The sequence below is a fragment of the Lissotriton helveticus genome, chromosome 12, assembly GCF_964261635.1.
Source record: "Lissotriton helveticus chromosome 12, aLisHel1.1, whole genome shotgun sequence".
Lineage (NCBI taxonomy): Eukaryota > Metazoa > Chordata > Amphibia > Caudata > Salamandridae > Lissotriton > Lissotriton helveticus.
Window position 1 is genome coordinate 866,785,610 of NC_136073.1, and position 17,072 is coordinate 866,802,681.

Genomic DNA, 17,072 nt, shown 5'->3' on the forward strand with positions numbered 1-17,072 from the left:
CTCGATTCACGGGTTCACACTCTGCGACTCTGGGCAATAGCTTGCTTAATCTCCACAACGGCCCCTCGCGGCGGGATGCCTGGCTTTCACCTTGCGGATACCCTGCCGGGGTTATCTCACAGGGGAATACCAGGACGGGTTCCCTAAGCAAGCGCTTAGAAACCGCTCGGTGATTTGCGCTATATAAATTCCTGTACATTTACATTTACATTTACAGTCTGTGGCCTTCCACAGAGAATGTCCTTGGCCGGATCCCAACACACATTTACATTGTTGGTGGCCAGGAACCCAGAGCCAGTGGCATATTTCGTTTTCCCCCCCCAAAAACTTTTTTTTTCCTCGTGATACAATGTGCACTAAATAAAAAAAAGTTTCAACGCCTTTTCTGAATATGCCATCTTTCCCGGAGGCACCCACACTGTTTATTACTCTATTAAAATTATATCTGATGAGTATATTTATTTTAAAACTTTAACTATTTCCTGCAAGCACTTTGCTGCCACTACACGCAGTAACGTTTTCTTTTCTCTCCTTTTTATTTTTCTGGAGTATGTTTTCAATGCATATTTTCCCACCCCACCATCTTGTCAATGCCAGAGATATTGGCTTTTTTTCTGGTTGCAAATTCAGTTGCTGACATAATGTCTGCCTATCCAGAATCCATGATGAAAGAAATGCCACATTTGCTAGATTTAAATCACTCTGGCTGTTGCACCTTACTCTGGGTGTGAGCTACTTTTCATTTGTCGATCGCTAGAGCCCACTGCAAACTTGGAAAAGGAAAAAGTTAGAGAAAGAAATATTCAAGGAGAAGCAAAAGTCCTTACAGCTAGGAAAGAGCAAAACCATAAAAGAATGTAATCTGCTACACACAGCACAGCAAATAATTTGAAACAGTTTATCCCACTTGCATTTTCACTTGCAATGATCTGGTGAGTGTCAATAATGTAACTTTTTTTTAAAAACCTTTATTTTCAGATTTTGGAAAATACAAAAGCCCCCCCCCCCCCACACACACACACATAGGCATCATTAAAAAACGGTAGTACACAGGTCGATGGACTCATTATGGCACTACACGGAAAGTCAAGAATTTTACTTAATGTAAATTCATATTTTTAACACCAATTTCCCCAGTGCAAAAACATTTTTGCTGTTCACTTTTTAAGAGTGCGATGCATCAAACTTCGTCCTTATTTTCTCAAAATACATGTTTTTATATGACCATTTCACAAAACATGCAATTTATATATGATACATATTAAACTTGTGTTTTTCACCAACACATAACTATTTTATTACCAGCTACAAGAATATTTTGTCGCTAAAGCTAGTTTTTTTGTGTGAAACGCCCTTGTTTTAAATATTTGAGGAAATCTGGTGTCCCTAGTGAGACTTACGACAGAGGCCATGTGTGTGTCACACCTTTCTTCTCGCCGGTCGTGTCCAGGAGCCAGGAAGGAAACGCGGCGCGCCGTGTTCAGACGCCTTCAGAAGGGACGCCAAGGAGGCATGGTCAGTGGAGAGCCACACCTTGTCAGAAGATTTGACCCGCTCGCCACCGCGGCGAGGTTTGGCAGGCCACCATGGAACGTTAAACACACAAGATGATGAACGGAATGTTGCACATTGGCAAACCAATCGCCCCCAGTCACAGATCTGGGTTTAATCCATCGTTATTTTGCTCACCAAGCCACCCCAGTTCAGACCTGGCCATATGCAAATCAGTCTTGACCCTGTGCCTCATGGGAACAGTCCAGCCCGAACTGCCAAGCCATGTCTTCCCTGGACCGGAATCAAGCATCCTAGGACCAGTTTCTGGCTTTCAGCCGTCTTCAGCCAAGATAGCTTGACTCCAGTGGCATAGTGAGCACGGGACCCACGTCTGGGCATACCCTTCCCACATGGAACGCTGCCAGGGACTACGTCTCTTTGCCCATGTTTTACATGGGATGAAATGATTGGGTGTCCCTAAAAGTGGCGTGGCCAAAGAGATGTAACTTAGAATCCTGTTCAAGAGGTGTGGCTTACATAATTAAGGGTGTAACTTAACACGCGTTAACTAAAATCCCGTGCGCCACATAACATGCCTAGTGACCAGTACTGGGCGCACTTCTGTCAGGTATCTGTTATTTTATTCAGACATGTCACGCAGTAACCCACACATACTCGTAAAACAAGCCAGAACTAATGGCTTTGCCAATGCTTTTTAGCTGTATCAGATAACTAACTACCAATAATTTTGTGGCGAATAATTGAAAAAGTTTTAATTTTGAAAATCTGAGACTGTGAATTAAACATTACTAAGGTCTGTGGAAAGGCAAGTTGCTGTTGAAGTGTCTCGGCCAATCATGTTCTCCCCTTCACACCACTTTCTTCTGCAGTCTCTCACCCTTTAATTGGCACCCAGAGGCCTGGAGAGAAATAAGATATTACTGGTGGGCCGGGGGGGATGTGTCAGTCGCTTTTCAAGCGAGTGTAGCCTGCAAACAAGCTTCCAGCCTTCATCTCTCCTATTGGACAGGTTGTTTAAACCAGGCGGTACGACATAGGCGCAGGAGGGCGGTTCCATGCAAAATGTCCAGGTTGACCAATACCTATGCAAACGAGTCCTTCGTAGATTAATTGCATAAAAAAATATACCCTGTAGGACAACATGTAATACGCCATGGTTCGGGCTCTTGCGGAACAACATCGGACACCTCGTGTTAAATTTGGCTTATCAAACGAGGGTTGGGTAGCAATCATTTCCAGCAATTGATTAAGAGGAAATTAATTTTCAACAAGAATGCCTAGGTAAGTAGTCGTAGTAGCAATGTCTATCGCTTGACACCCCATTGGGAGGCATCAAAGCTCCTTATCGGGCGGGTAGCTGGTTACCTTAATGAGGAGTGCCTGGCTTGGAAGGATACTGGACTTCCATCAAGGCCCATGTGGGATGCATTTTGGTGTCCTGCATGAGTGACCAGAGGGGCGCTCCTATGACGTCTTGCGTCACAGCGCTCAGCAGTGAGATGGAGGAAGGACAAGCGGGAGAGCACGCGCAACTTACCTTCATCAACTGCAAAGGTTTATTCTGTGGACAGTAAATGTAATCTTCCCAATCCTAGTTGATTCTTGTCCATCGCTTCTCAGCCTTATTTTCATGTATTTTTATGTGCGTAATTATTTATTTCCCTTTCACAATTTATTTGGTCCAGTTTGACATTACCCGTTGTTACCAATTCTTTAAACTCTTCATAGTGAAGGATTTGTCGCAGTCAGGAATATCTGTCTTTATCTTAGGATATTGTTTTTTGATGAATCGTTCAGCTTTCTATGGAGTTGTTGCCTTGCAAAGGATGAAGGACTCAAAAATACAAGGAATTATCACACATTAAAATCCTTATCTCATAGATATTGCATTTGGAAAACAATCCCATTTTTGTTTTTTTCCAAGCAGCAGAAATGTTCTTTTTACATTTATTTGTCAATACTCAAAATGCAACGCAGACCTATTGGCTTTGCAAGTTCTTTGTTTTATTTAGTAATAAATTGACTCCTACATGTGTTTGTAATAGAACAGGCTGTAAAACAGTTGTTTTATTGTGTCATGGAAATATTTTTCAGGAGTACTGAAGTACCAGCCCTAAATTCCAGGCTCTATTTCATTATGATTACCTGGAATATTTTATTGCAAAGAATGTTCACACAACACATACAGGACGGTTAAAGTGCACACAAAACTGACTCACTGAAAATAAAAAGCAAACTCTACATGCAATATTTAAAAATCTTGTACTATTAAAGAAATGTATTAGGCGGCCATTAGCGTAGGTTTGCATTCCTCGTCCTTAAAAGCGGTACCGTGCTACAAAAATATTTGTAACGGGGACTATTGCAAGATGCGGATCTTCTTTCAATTTTAATGTGGTCAAGCATTGAGCAGTGAACTATTAGAACCACAAAACTCACCTCAAACTTACTGCGGTGATGCACAGAAAGGGTATATTTGTTATAATACAAGAATAAACCCACTAACCAAAAATCATCACGTTAACTACTAACCATTAGTCCTGGAGTAGTGTGCTACTCACTGTAAAAGACATTCAGCGCTAGTTATTGCTATATGGATGCAATTACTATACAATTAATACAACACCTGCCTTGTAAATGGTTTATTTAAATGTAGAACTCAATTCTGGGAGGGTACCTCCCGGATGTATGACGTTACAACGCATACTTTTACATCGCATGCCTTTACAACGCGGTTTTTACATCGCATACCTTTACAACGCATAGCGCTTTGGGGTGCTGGATAGTGAATAGTTTAATTTACTATTCCAACTCCAGTCCCTGTGGACACTAGGGAAGGTGTTGGACAGTAAATTAAACTTATTCCCTATCCTAGAGCGCCCCCCAGCGCAATGCATTGTAATGGTTTGCGTTGTAAAAGTTGCGTCGTAAAGGCACTGCGTGGTAAAAGTTGCGCTCTAAAGGATGTTTCCCGTACCTCCCAGCACCCTCGCCACCAATCAACTCAACAGCTTACCACATTATCCAATGCGATTGCTAATCTCCATTCCCGAATCTTGACCCCTGTGGAAATATCTTGTTCAACCAATCGCTAAACCTATCAACTCCTCTTGTACATACCAGCCCCTTGTTCAGCTATAAGTCTTCAAAATATGTTCCTATACATGGATATCAAGTGACCCGGTGTGCTGGCAGACGCCTTCGACAACCCTGAACGTGGTCCGTACCAATGCTACACTTCACTAAATTTTTCCTACTCATAACCCAGCTTAATAAACCAGGGCAACCCTTCTTCAGTCTAGTCAAGAAGTCATGTTGACTCTGATCCAAATAGAGGAATCAAAGCTTCAGCAAAGTTTGTGGAGAAGTTGCAGCAGATATGAAGATGTAAAACTGTACTTTCACCGTAGCGTTATTTTTAGTGTTGCGTTCGCCCCCACTATTGGGAGTAGCTTCGCACTTCAAGGAATTGGCATGACAACGACAGAGTAAAAGCAAAAATGTCAGTAGTGAAGACTGTAACTGTTTCAAAACCTCATCCTGGCAATCGAATTCTTGAGACGAACGCGGCTCGATGAGACGGAGAGAGAACTCTAGGAATTTAATAGAAGGTTGCACTGGTGGACGCCGAAGGAGGACAGAAAATGGAACTAAGAAGTATAAAAGAAGATAAAGTTATAATGCACAGAAAATGAAGCTTAATGGTTGCATGCAAAATACTGTGATCTCCAACAGGTTGTTCCTGTTTTACACCAGACCTAAGGGGGGCAAATATGGTGCCACAGGGCCGGAGAGTTGGGGTGGATGGGGTTAGAGACGCAACGCTTCAAGTCCTAAAATATTCTCAAAGTTTGGGCCATAATCTTGTGATCAATGACCTGTCTCTGTAACCCTTGGATGCCCCGTGAAAGAGGGTGGAACTTCATATCACAGAGATATAAAGGATATACCACTGGAGTAACATTCAGGGGGAGTCTAGAGGAGAACCAGAGATTGTGGGTGCATCCACTCGTCGTTCCACATTATCGTGGTCGAATTATCAACCTTCATTTAACTCATGGCTATATTATCCTCTCTGAAGTATTGTTAAGTCGGAGTTAACAATAGTAAACCTACAACAAATCGATGATATTCTGGGAGTCGATATCATAGTTAAGATATATAAATGGGTTGATATCTTGGGGATCAATAATTTGACATTGAATCTGTTCCACAGGAGGGATGTCTGGAACTCGTCTTGAGGGAACATTCAGGTCCCTAGCAAGGCTCTTCGATGTGTCGTCCGTTCAAGATGTACACGCGCACAACGAAGGGGTGTGAATCTTTACTTGTGAATAATCTCTGGTCCTTATGGCCTCTCCTTAGTAGTACGGACTCCATCATAAGTAAAACTGTCTACTGAAGGAGTTTGTTTTTATACTAACAGAAGATTTCTGATACTAAGCCACGCTCCTGAAAAGGAAAAGACTTCTGCTTCGCTCTCATGGCGCACTGTCTGATTTGAACAATATCGACTAGCAAAAAGTCGCAGATTGCGTCCCAGCATCCAGAACTTCTCATTGTTGGATGCTGAACTTCGAAGCTGGACTTGTGGGGCAGTCTTTATCTTCCAGTCGAAGGATGTTTCCTCCAGTGAGGATGGGGTTTGTAGTCTGTAGCACGTTGTAAAACCATTGCTCCCAGAAGGAGTAACCTAGTTGGGAAGATTGCCCTGTAAAGTGAAGAGATTTCAGCTTAATGGCTCGCTACATGGGAAGCCTCTTTGAAAGGAGTGAAACAACCAGTTACCTAGAGCGTGAGGCACTGTTCGTCATTTTTCAGGCTATAAACCCGCCCGAGTGCTGTTTGTGACATTAGAGTCCATTATGTTCTCGTCTCCCTTGTACACCTAGACACACATTCTAAAAATTACCACCTTGCTCTGCATAAATGAGAGGCTCTGCAGCGGCGGTGGTGGCGGCAGCGGCGGTGGTGGCGGTGGGGGGCCGCCGGTGGTGGCTGTGGGGTTGGCGGCAGGGTTGGCGGTGGCGGTAGGGGTGACGGCGGCGGTGGTCATGGCGGGGGTGGTGGCGGCAGGGGTGGCGGTGGCGACAGGGGTGGCGGTGGCGGTGGCGGTGGTGCTCAAGAGACAGGGATTGCCTTGCGTATAATGGTTGGTGCAGGGCTTACATTTTGTAATTAAAAACGCTGTTAAGTTACAGTTTGAAATATTTACCTGCTAATAGGTGACATTTGTATGGTCTGCCGTGACTGCACAGCAGTCACCAGACAATTATGTTTTAATAACCAGGAGGGGGCTTTGACTCCGCCCACATGTTGGAAGCCACAAGTACATGTTTTGATTTGGCAGGAGTTGTATACTTCCACAAAAAAGTGCTTGCCCTCCACAAGGCTGTGATTATTTTGTTTATTTATCCAGCTGGCTGAGTTTCAACTTTCAGGGGCGCACATGTGACATTGTAATGCTATTAACGTATGGCAGATAATTAGATAATTAATGTTGTTTTTCTCTGGCGGCAGTACAGATGGGAGGAGGGAGGTTATTAAACTACATGGATGTTTAGATCTGGCTTGAGAGTGTTACTGTAACATGACCTTTTTTATCCTACACCAACATTACTCTACAGTTCTTCGCTTCCACAGAAATATATATTTATTCTCATGCTATCTACTTATAATGCTTCACATTACCAGACAATACTCCTTTAAAGCCAAACCTATTGGCTTTGCCAATGCTTGTTATGTTGGTGTCCGTGCCTATTTTCTGTACCAGTCAAACCATATCGGCAGGTTAAGAAACAACAGAAAATGTGACCTGAGTGTTCAAAGATGGAAGGAAGTGGTAAGACATATGAGCCAGTCCTTGGTAGCGGACTATGTTCACGCGTGTGCTTTCAACATTAAACGCCCTCTGGGTTTCCTGGCTTGCAGGGCTCTACACCGACCCACCAGGCCCTCATCTGGCTGAAGCTCTGTTTGTGTGTTTTTACTCTGCCCTGGTGCAGACCTCTTGCGGTCTGCCTTTCCTTGCAGTCGGGCCGCCACATCAGGGACCGCCAGCGGCCTAGTTATCAAGCGCTTATCTACCAGCAGCAGCTGGGCTAGTGGTTGCATTGACGTCAGGACCAGAGGGCGGAAGATTACCAGTAATGTGTATAAAGAGGGAGGGGCCTTTTGGCTCATGCACAAAATAGTGTAACTGCTTTCACGTGTAGGCCTCCTTTGTATGCAATAGTGGCCAAGACGCCGCAATTCCATCTGCTTCTGGAAGCAGCGCGTTAACCGGCCAAAGAACTTTCTGAGTTCCATAAAATTTAATTTTCTGTTTTTCTCTGCACTCTGGCCTGTGGTCTGCACTTCAGCAGATTCTGATTGGATGATGAAGAGTCCTGACAAAGTAAGTGATTGGTCAATGGCATTTGGAGGGATGTTGAATTTAGTCTTGTGCTGATTGGTCGAGTCTTTCCAGGCTTTTGCAATGATTCCTTCAGGGATGTTGAATTTAGTCTTGTGTTGATTGGTCGAGCCTGACCAGTCTTTTGCAATGATTCCTTCAGGGATTTGAATTTAATCTTGTGCTGATTGGTCGAGTCTGACCAGGCTGTTGCAATGATTCCTTCAGGGATGTTGAATTTAGTCGTGTGCTGATTGGTCGAGCCTGACCAGGCTTTTGCAATGATTCCTTCAGGGATGTTGAATTTAGTCTTGTGTTGATTGGTCGAGCCTGACCAGTCTTTTGCAATGATTCCTTCAGGGATTTGAATTTAATCTTGTGCTGATTGGTCGAGTCTGACCAGGCTGTTGCAATGATTCCTTCAGGGATGTTGAATTTAGTCGTGTGCTGATTGGTCGAGCCTGACCAGGCTTTTGCAATGATTCCTTCAGGGATGTTGAATTTAGTCTTGTGCTGATTGGTCGAGTCTTTCCAGGCTTTTGCAATGATTCCTTCAGGGATGTTGAATTTAATCTTGTGCTGATTGGTCGAGTCTTTCCAGGCTTTTGCAATGATTCCTTCAGGGATGTTGAATTTAATCTTGTGCTGATTGGTCGAGTCTTTCCAGGGTTTTGCAACGATTCATTCTTCCGCTACAGGACTGTAGAAGTGAGTGACCGTGTTGTTGCAATCCGCGAGTGACCCCCTCCCCTTCACTGTTTCCCCAACACCAGGAAGCTTGTCCACGTTCCTGAGTATTCTCACCCAGGCAACAAGAACCTTCCTTACATTCCTCACTGTTGCCCTCACACGAAGAAGCTTGCTTCCATCCTTCACTGCCACTCAAACTCAAAGAAGTCTGCCGACATTCTTCACTTCCACTCAAACTCCAAGAAGTCTGCCCACATTCTTCACTTCCACTCAAACTCCAAGAAGCGTGCCCACGTTCTTCACTGCCACTCAAAGAAGGTTGCCCACATTCTTCACTTCCACTCAAATTCCAAGAAGTCTGCCCACATTCACTTCCACTCAAACTCCAATAAGTCTGCCCACATTCTTCACTTCCACTCAAACTCCAAGAAGTCTGACCACATTCTTCACTTCCACTCAAACTCCAAGAAGTCTGCCCACATTCTTCACTTCGACTCAAACTCTAAGAAGTCTGCCCACATTCTTCACTTCCACTCAAACTCCAAGAAGTCTGCCCACATTCTTCACTTCCACTCAAACTCCAAGAAGTCTGCCCACATTCTTCACTTCCACTCAAACTCCAAGAAGCTTGCTTCCATCCTTCACTGCCACTCAAACTCCAAGAAGCTCGCCCACATTCTTCACTGCCACTCAAACTCAAGAAGCTTGCCCACATTCATCACTTCACTCAAACTCAAGAAGCTCGCCCACATTCTTCACTTCTACTCAAACTCCAAGAAGCTCGCCCACATTCTTCACTTCCACTCAAACTCCAAGAAGCTCACCCACATTCTTCGCTGCCACTCAAACTCCAAGAAGCTCGCCCACATTCTTCACTTCCACTCAAACTCCATGAAGCTCGCCCACATTCTTCACTTCCACTCAAACTCCAAGAAGCTTGCTTCCATCCTTCACTGCCACTCAAACTCCAAGAAGCTTGCTTCCATCCTTCGCTGCCACTCAAACTACAAGAAGCTTGCTTCCATCCCTCTGCCACTCAAACTCCAAGAGGCTTGCTTCCATCCTTCACTGCCATTCAAACTCCAAGAAGCTTGCCCACATTCTTCACTTCCACTCAAACTCCAAGAAGCTTGCCCACATTCTTCACTTCCACTCAAACTCCAAGAAGCATGCTTCCATCCTTCACTGCCACTCAAACTCCAAGAAGCTTGCCCACATTCTTCACTTCCACTCAAACTCCAAGAAGCTTGCCCACATTCTTCACTTCCACTCAAACTCCAAGAAGCTCGCCCACATTCTTCACTTCCACTCAAACTCCAAGAAGCTCGCCCACATTCTTCACTTCCACTCAAACTCCAAGCTTGCTTCCATCCTTCGCTGCCACTCAAATTCCAAGAAGCTTGCTTCCATCCTTCTCTGCCACTCAAACTCCAAGAAGCTTGCTTCCATCCTTCGCTGCCACTCAAACTACAAGAAGCTTGCTTCCATCCCTCTGCCACTCAAACTCCAAGAGGCTTGCTTCCATCCTTCACTGCCATTCAAACTCCAAGAAGCTTGCCCGCATTCTTCACTTCCACTCAACCTCCAAGAAGCTTGCCCACATTCTTCACTTCCACTAAAACTCCAAGAAGCTTGCCCACATTCTTCACTTCCACTTAAACTCCAAGAAGCTTGCTTCCATCCTTCTCTGCCACTCAAACTCCAAGAAGCTTGCCCACATTCTTCACTTCCACTCAAACTCCAAGAAGCTTGCTTCCATCCTTCACTGCCACTCAAACTCCAAGAAGCTTGCACACATTCTTCACTTCCACTCAAACTCCAAGAAGCTTGCCCACATTCTTTATTTCCACTCAAACTCCAAGAAGCTCGCCCACATTCTTCACTTCGACTCAAACTCCAAGAAGCTTGCTTCCATCCTTCGCTGCCACTCAAACTCCCAGAAGCTCGCCCACATTCTTCACTTCCACTCAAACTCCAAGAAGCTTGCTTCCATCCTTCACTCCCACTCAAACTCCAAGAAGCTTGCTTCCATCCTTCTCTGCCACTCAAACTCCAAGAAGCCTGCTTCCATCCTTCACTGCCACTCAAACTCCAAGCTAACTTGCCCACATTCTTCACTTCCACTCAAACTCCAAGAAGCTTGCCCACATTCTTCACTTCCACTCAAACTCCAAGAAGCTCGTCCACATTCTTCACTTCCACTCAAACTCCAAGAAGCTTGCTTCCATCCTTCACTGCCACTTAAACTCCAAGAAGCTCGCCCACATTCTTCACTTCCACTCAAACTCCATTAAGCTCGCCCACATTCTTCACTTCCACTCAAACTCCAAGACGCTTGCTTCCATCCTTCACTGCCACTCAAACTCCAAGAAGCTTGCTTCCATCCTTCGCTGCCACTCAAACTCCAAGAAGCTCGCCCACATTCTTCACTTCCACTCAAACTCCATGAAGCTCGCCCACATTCTTCACTTCCACTCAAACTCCAAGAAGCTTGCTTCCATCCTTCGCTGCCACTCAAACTCCAAGAAGCTTGCTTCCATCCTTCTCTGCCACTCAAACTCCAAGAAGCTCGCCCACATTCTTCACTTCCACTCAAACTCCAAGAAGCTTGCCCACATTCTTCACTTCCACTCAAACTCCAAGAAGCTCTCTTCCATCCTTCGCTGCCACTCAAACTCCAAGAAGCTTGCCCACATTCTTCACTTCCACTCAAACTCCAAGAAGCTTGCCCACATTCTTCACTTCCACTCAAACTCCAAGAAGCTTGCTTCCATCCTTCGCTGCCACTCAAACTCCAAGAAGCTTGCCCACATTCTTCACTTCCACTCAAACTCCAAGAAGCTTGCTTCCATCCTTCACTGCCACTCAAACTCCAAGAAGCTTGCACACATTCTTCACTTCCACTCAAACTCCAAGAAGCTCGCTTCCATCCTTCGCTGCCACTCAAACTCCAAGAAGCTTGCTTCCATCCTTCGCTGCCACTCAAACTCCAAGAAGCTTGCTTCCATCCTTCACTGCCACTCAAACTCCAAGAAGCTTGCCCACATTCTTCACTTCCACTCAAACTCCAAGAAGCTTGCCCACATTCTTCACTTCCACTCAAACTCCAAGAAGCTCTCCCACATCTTTCACTGCCACTCAAACTCCAAGAAGCTCGCCCACATCCTTCACTGCCACTCAAACTCCAAGAAGCTTGCCTACATTCTTCACTTCCACTCAAACTCCAAGAAGCTTGCTTCCATCCTTCGCTGCCACTCAAACTCCAAGAGGCTTGCTTCCATCCTTCACTGCCATTCAAACTCCAAGAAGCTTGCCCACCTTCTTCACTTCCTCTCAAAATCCAAGAAGCTTGCCCACATTCTTCACTTCCACTCAAACTCCAAGCTTGCTTCTATCCTTCGATGCCACTCAAACTCCAAGAAGCTTGCTTCCATCCTTCTCTGCCACTCAAACTCCAAGAAGTTTGCTTCCATCCTTCACTGCCACTCAAACTCCAAGAAGCTCGCCCACATTCTTCACTTCCACTCAAACTCCAAGAAGCTTGCCCACATTCTTCACTTCCACTCAAACTCCAAGAAGCTCGCTTCCATCCTTCGCTGCCACTCAAACTCCAAGAAGCTTGCCCACATTCTTCACTTCCACTCAAACTCCAAGAAGCTTGCTTCCATCCTTCGCTTCCACTCAAACTTCAAGAAGCTTGCCCACATTCTTCACTTCCACTCTAACTCCAAGAAGCTTGCTTCCATCCTTCACTGCCACTCAAACTCCAAGAAGCTTGCACACATTCTTCACTTCCACTCAAACTCCAAGAAGCTTGCCCGCATTCTTCACTTCCACTCAAACTCCAAGAAGCTCGCTTCCATCCTTCGCTGCCACTCAAACTCCAAGAAGCTTGCTTCCATCCTTCGCTGCCACTCAAACTCCAAGAAGCTTGCTTCCATCCTTCACTGCCACTCAAACTCCAAGAAGCTTGCCCACATTCTTCACTTCCACTCAAACTCCAAGAAGTTTGCCCACATTCTTCACTTCCACTCAAACTCCAAGAAGCTCGCCCACATCTTTCACTGCCACTCAAACTCCAAGAAGCTCGCCCACATCCTTCACTGCCACGCAAACTCCAAGAAGCTTGCCTACATTCTTCACTTCCACTCAAATTCCAAGAAGCTCGCATCCATCCTTCGCTGCCACTCAAACTCAAAGAAGCTTGCTTCCATCCTTCGCTGCCAATCAAACTCCAAGAAGCTTGCTTCCATCCTTCACTGCCACTCAAACTCCAAGAAGCTTGCTTCCATCCTTCGCTGCCATTCAAACTCCAAGAAGCTCGCCCACATCTTTCACTGCCACTCAAACTCCAAGAAGCTCGCCCACATCCTTCACTGCCACTCAAACTCCAAGAAGCTTGCTTCCATCCTTCACTGCCACTCAAACTCCAAGAAGCTTGCTTCCATCCTTCACTGCCACTCAAACTCCAAGAAGCTTGCTTCTATCCTTCACTGCCACTCAAACTCCAAGAAGCTTGCTTCCATCCTTCACTGCCACTCAAACTCCAAGAAGCTTGCGTCCATCCTTCGCTGCCACACAAACTCCAAGAAGCTCGCCCACATTCTTCACTTCCACTCAAACTCCAAGAAGCTTGCCCACATTCTTCACTTCCACTCAAACTCCAAGAAGCTCGCTTCCATCCTTCGCTGCCACTCAAACTCCAAGAAGCTTGCCCACATTCTTCACTTCCACTCAAACTCCAAGAAGCTTGCCCACATTCTTCACTTCCACTCAAACTCCAAGAAGCTTGCTTCCATCCTTCGCTGCCACTCAAACTCCAAGAAGCTTGCCCACATTCTTCACTTCCACTCAAACTCCAAGAAGCTTGCTTCCATCTTTCACTGCCACTCAAACTCCAAGAAGCTTGCACACATTCTTCACTTCCACTCAAACTCCAAGAAGCTTGCCCACATTCTTCACTTTCACTCAAACTCCAAGAAGCTCGCCCACATTCTTCACTTCGACTCAAACTCCAAGAAGCTTGCTTCCATCCTTCGCTGCCACTCAAACTCCAAGAAGCTCACTCACATTCTTCACTTCCACTCAAACTCCAAGAAGCTCGCCCACATTCTTCACTTCCACTCAAACTCCAAGAAGCTTGCTTCCATCCTTCACTCCCACTCAAACTCCAAGAAGCTTGCTTCCATCCTTTGCTGCCACTCAAACTCCACGAAGCTTGCTTCCATACTTCTCTGTCACTCAAACTTCAAGAAGCTTGCTTCCATCCTTCACTGCCACTCAAACTCCAAGAAGCTTGCCTACATTCTTCACTTCCACTCAAATTCCAAGAAGATCGCTTCCATCCTTCGCTGCCACTCAAACTCCAAGAAGCTCGCATCCATCCTTCGCTGCCACTCAAACTCCAAGAAGCTTGCTTCCATCCTTCGCTGCCAATCAAACTCCAAGAAACTTGCTTCCATCCTTCACTGCCACTCAAACTCCAAGAAGCTTGCTTCCATCCTTCGCTGCCACTCAAACTCCAATAAGCTCGCCCACATCTTTCACTGCCACTCAAACTCCAAGAAGCTCGCCCACATTCTTCACTTCCACTCAAACTCCAAGAAGCGTGCCCACATTCTTCACTTCCACTCAAACTCCAAGAAGCTCGCCCACATCTTTCACTGCCACTTAAACTCCAAGTAGCTCGCCCACATCCTTCACTGCCACTCAAACTCCAAGAAGCTTGCTTCCATCCTTCACTGCCACTGAAACTCCAAGAAGCTTGCTTCCATCCTTCACTGCCACTGAAACTCCAAGAAGCTTGCTTCCATCCTTCACTGCCACTCAAACTCCAAGAAGCTTGCATCCATCCTTCACTGCCACTCAAACTCCAAGAAGCTTGCGTCCATCCTTCGCTGCCACTCAAACACCAAGAAGCTCGCCCACATTCTTCACTTCCACTCAAACTCCAAGAAGCTTGCCCACATTCTTCACTTCCTCTCAAACTCCAAGAAGCTTGCCCACATTCTTCACTTCCACTCAAACTCCAAGCTTGCTTCTATCCTTCGATGCCACTCAAACTCCAAGAAGCTTGCTTCCATCCTTCTCTGCCACTCAAACTCCAAGAAGCTCGCCCACATTCTTCACTTCCACTCAAACTCCAAGAAGCTTGCCCACATTCTTCACTTCCACTCAAACTCCAAGAAGCTCGCTTCCATCCTTCGCTGCCACTCAAACTCCAAGAAGCTTGCCCACATTCTTCACTTCCACTCAAACTCCAAGAAGCTTGCTTCCATCCTTCGCTTCCACTCAAACTCCAAGAAGCTTGCCCACATTCTTCACTTCCACTCTAACTCCAAGAAGCTTGCTTCCATCCTTCACTGCCACTCAAACTCCAAGAAGCTTGCACACATTCTTCACTTCCACTCAAACTCCAAGAAGCTTGCCCGCATTCTTCACTTCCACTCAAACTCCAAGAAGCTCGCTTCCATCCTTCGCTGCCACTCAAACTCCAAGAAGCTTGCTTCCATCCTTCGCTGCCACTCAAACTCCAAGAAGCTTGCTTCCATCCTTCACTGCCACTCAAACTCCAAGAAGCTTGCCCACATTCTTCACTTCCACTCAAACTCCAAGAAGCTTGCCCACATTCTTCACTTCCACTCAAACTCCAAGAAGCTCGCCCACATCTTTCACTGCCACTCAAACTCCAAGAAGCTCGCCCACATCCTTCACTGCCACGCAAACTCCAAGAAGCTTGCCTACATTCTTCACTTCCACTCAAATTCCAAGAAGCTCGCATCCATCCTTCGCTGCCACTCAAACTCAAAGAAGCTTGCTTCCATCCTTCGCTGCCAATCAAACTCCAAGAAGCTTGCTTCCATCCTTCACTGCCACTCAAACTCCAAGAAGCTTGCTTCCATCCTTCGCTGCCATTCAAACTCCAAGAAGCTCGCCCACATCTTTCACTGCCACTCAAACTCCAAGAAGCTCGCCCACATCCTTCACTGCCACTCAAACTCCAAGAAGCTTGCTTCCATCCTTCACTGCCACTCAAACTCCAAGAAGCTTGCTTCCATCCTTCACTGCCACTCAAACTCCAAGAAGCTTGCTTCTATCCTTCACTGCCACTCAAACTCCAAGAAGCTTGCTTCCATCCTTCACTGCCACTCAAACTCCAAGAAGCTTGCGTCCATCCTTCGCTGCCACACAAACTCCAAGAAGCTCGCCCACATTCTTCACTTCCACTCAAACTCCAAGAAGCTTGCCCACATTCTTCACTTCCACTCAAACTCCAAGAAGCTCGCTTCCATCCTTCGCTGCCACTCAAACTCCAAGAAGCTTGCCCACATTCTTCACTTCCACTCAAACTCCAAGAAGCTTGCCCACATTCTTCACTTCCACTCAAACTCCAAGAAGCTTGCTTCCATCCTTCGCTGCCACTCAAACTCCAAGAAGCTTGCCCACATTCTTCACTTCCACTCAAACTCCAAGAAGCTTGCTTCCATCCTTCACTGCCACTCAAACTCCAAGAAGCTTGCACACATTCTTCACTTCCACTCAAACTCCAAGAAGCTTGCCCACATTCTTCACTTTCACTCAAACTCCAAGAAGCTCGCCCACATTCTTCACTTCGACTCAAACTCCAAGAAGCTTGCTTCCATCCTTCGCTGCCACTCAAACTCCAAGAAGCTCACCCACATTCTTCACTTCCACTCAAACTCCAAGAAGCTCGCCCACATTCTTCACTTCCACTCAAACTCCAAGAAGCTCGCCCACATCCTTCACTGCCACTCAAACTCCAAGAAGCTTGCTTCCATCCTTCACTGCCACTCAAACTCCAAGAAGCTTGCTTCCATCCTTCACTGCCACTCAAACTCCAAGAAGCTTGCTTCTATCCTTCACTGCCACTCAAACTCCAAGAAGCTTGCTTCCATCCTTCACTGCCACTCAAACTCCAAGAAGCTTGCGTCCATCCTTCGCTGCCACACAAACTCCAAGAAGCTCGCCCACATTCTTCACTTCCACTCAAACTCCAAGAAGCTTGCCCACATTCTTCACTTCCACTCAAACTCCAAGAAGCTCGCTTCCATCCTTCGCTGCCACTCAAACTCCAAGAAGCTTGCCCACATTCTTCACTTCCACTCAAACTCCAAGAAGCTTGCCCACATTCTTCACTTCCACTCAAACTCCAAGAAGCTTGCTTCCATCCTTCGCTGCCACTCAAACTCCAAGAAGCTTGCCCACATTCTTCACTTCCACTCAAACTCCAAGAAGCTTGCTTCCATCCTTCACTGCCACTCAAACTCCAAGAAGCTTGCACACATTCTTCACTTCCACTCAAACTCCAAGAAGCTTGCCCACATTCTTCACTTTCACTCAAACTCCAAGAAGCTCGCCCACATTCTTCACTTCGACTCAAACTCCAAGAAGCTTGCTTCCATCCTTCGCTGCCACTCAAACTCCAAGAAGCTCACCCACATTCTTCACTTCC

The 17,072-nt window shown here is 46.0% G+C and overlaps 2 protein-coding genes across 10 annotated transcripts in view; one reads left to right on the top strand and one right to left on the bottom strand.

The window, feature by feature from the left end:
• LOC144799290 (uncharacterized) overlaps positions 1 to 1,120 on the bottom strand; it is a 35,812-nt gene extending 34,692 nt beyond the window's left edge. Inside the window, exons 1-2 of the mRNA XM_078670526.1 lie at positions 1,100 to 1,120; positions 210 to 951 (exon numbers count right to left, since the gene is read on the bottom strand). The gene's annotated coding sequence lies outside the window, so the exon portion shown is untranslated. The remainder of the gene's footprint in view (positions 1 to 209; positions 952 to 1,099) is intronic.
• The window catches only part of PDE4C (phosphodiesterase 4C), a 1,009,779-nt gene that overhangs the window by 859,753 nt on the left and 132,954 nt on the right, over positions 1 to 17,072 (top strand). Inside the window, exon 1 of one of the 9 annotated variants that reach the window (XM_078670894.1) lies at positions 7,717 to 7,912. The exons of the other annotated variants lie outside the window; for them this stretch is intronic. The gene's annotated coding sequence lies outside the window, so the exon portion shown is untranslated. Of the gene's footprint in view, positions 1 to 7,716; positions 7,913 to 17,072 lie in introns of those variants that run through there. 9 annotated transcript variants of the gene reach the window in all.